This window comes from Aotus nancymaae, unplaced genomic scaffold, assembly GCF_030222135.1.
Source record: "Aotus nancymaae isolate 86718 unplaced genomic scaffold, 86718_ANA_hifiasm-v0.15.2.pri h1tg000012l, whole genome shotgun sequence".
NCBI classification, from domain to species: domain Eukaryota; kingdom Metazoa; phylum Chordata; class Mammalia; order Primates; family Aotidae; genus Aotus; species Aotus nancymaae.
Window position 1 is genome coordinate 40,529,330 of NW_026988423.1, and position 2,411 is coordinate 40,531,740.

The window sequence follows — 2,411 nt, forward strand, 5'->3', positions numbered from 1 at the left end:
GTTTCCTGGCCCGCCACTTCCGCCGCGCAAAGGCGTTGCTTCCGGGCAGCCCAGCTGGGGCTTCGCGAGGCCCGGCACGCGTGGGCCGGTGGAGTCCAGGGTGAGGTACGGGTGGGACAGGCTGCTGCCGCCGCCATCAGCCACCGAAGTGGGGGCGGATAGAGACGTTCACCGCGGCTTCAAGGCCTGGGCCTGGCCAGAGGGCAGCCACAGCGGAGGCCTCCAGTGTCTGAAGGGCAGAGGGCACGGCCCGTCCCGGGGCCCTCCAGCTCACCCGCCGGCCGGGGCCGCAGGGCCTGCAGGGCCCAGGGCGAGCTCGCCGCGCTCTGTGTCTCCCCACTCGCTCTGCTGGACCGGAACTCAAAGGTTCTTTCAAAAATAAAAATAAGTGCCGGGCGCGGTGGCTCACGCCTGTAATCTCAGCACTTTGGGAGGCCAGGTGGGTGGATCACGAGGTCAAGAGATCGAGACCATCCTGGCCAATATGGTGAAACCCCGTCTCTACTAAAAGTACAAAAATTAGCCTGGCGTGGTGGCACGTGCCTGTGGTCCCAGCTACTCGGGAGTCTGAGGCGGAAGAATCGCTTGAACCCAGGAGGCGGAGATTGCAGTGAGCCGAGATGTGCCACTGCGCTCCAGCCTGGTGAAGAGCAAGACCCCGTCTCAAAAAATAAAAATAAAACAAAATAAAATAAAAATAAGTGCCGGGCATGGTGGCTCACGCCTGTAATCTCAGCACTTTGGGAGGCCAGGTAGGTGGATCACTTGAGGTCACGAGTTCATGACCATCCTGGACAACATGGTGAGACCTTGTCTCTACTAAAAATAACAAAAATTAGCCGGGCGTGGTGGTGCGTGCCTGTCATCCCAGCTACTCGGGAAGCTGAGTCAGGAGAATTGCTTGAACCCGGAAAGCAGAGCTTGCAGTGAGCCAAGATGAAGCCACTGCACTCCAGCCTGGACAACAGAGCAAGACTGTGTCTCAAAATAAATACATGAAAATGAAAAAGCCTGGCACAGTAGCTCACACCTGTAATCCCAGCACTTTCGGAGACCGAGGCGGGCGGATCATCTGAGGTCAGGAATTCAAGACCAGCCTGGCCAACATGGCAAAACCCTGTATCTAATAAAAAAACAAAAATTAGGTGGGTGTGGTGGCAGGCGCCTGTAATCCCAGCTACTAGGGAGGCTGAGGCAGGAGAATCACTTGAACCTGGGCATTGCACTCCAACCTGGGCAACAGAGCGAGACCCCGTTACAAAAAAATAATAAAATAGAATACATAAATATCTTTTTAAAACCCACACATCATGGGCCGGGCGCAGTGGCTCACACCTGTAATCCTAGCACTTTGGGAGGCCGAGGTGGGTGGATCACCTGAGGCCAGAAGTTCAAGACCAGCCTGGCCATCACGGTGAAACCCCATCTTAAAAAAAAAAAACCTCACACATCTGATGTAAGATTAAAGGAAGGTTTTTTAGATGAAATTATGGAGGTTAGATGAGAGGTAGATTCCTGAAGGGGAAGATCTCTTAATTTTTTTTTTATTTTGAGATGGAGTCTCTCTCTGTCACCCAGGCTGAAGTGCAATGCCCAGGTACAAGCTATTCTCCTGCCTCAGCCTCCCGAGTAGCTGGGATTACAGGCGCCCACTACCATGCCTGGCTAAAATTTTTAAGTATTTTTAGTACAGACAGGGTTTCACTGTGTTTGTCAGGCTGGTTTCGAACTCGTGACCTGATGATTCACCCACCTCGGCATCCCAAAATGCTGGAACTACAGACGTAAGCCAGCGTGCCCAGCCTTTTATTTATTTATTTTGAGACAGTCTCTGTTGCCCAGCATGGAGTGCAGTGGAATAATCATAGCTCACTGAAGCCTCAACCTCCCAGGCACAGCCATATCTGGCTAATTTTTAAATTTTTTGTAGAGCCAGGGTCTCACTTTGTTGCCCAGGCTGGTGTCAAACTCCTGGACTTAAACAGTCCTCCTGCCTCAGTCTCCCAAAGCACTGGGACTACAGGCATGAGCCACTGCGCCCGGCCTTCCTAACCTGTACGGGTCTGCATTATGTAGGGTAATCATGCACACCGTCCCTAAATGTCCCTTTGGCAGCCAGGGCAGTCAGCTGCTGCAGTCGTGCGCTGAGAAATCCTCCAGGGCCCTGCTCTCAGCAGACACGGAAATCGAAATCACTTCCAGAGGAGCAAGTGCATTCCCCACAAGGCTGGCTTTATGTTCTCTGGGCCTGGAAACCAAGGGAGCTCCAGAGGGAAAATTGATCACTGCATGCTGTGGGCCTGGTCTCAGGCCACCCGAGCTTCCCTCACCCTCCACCAGAGGTCCCCCCAGTGAGACTCAGCCCCACTCCCTGTCCCTGCAGAGCCTTGGCCTGCCTCCCGGGTTTGCAG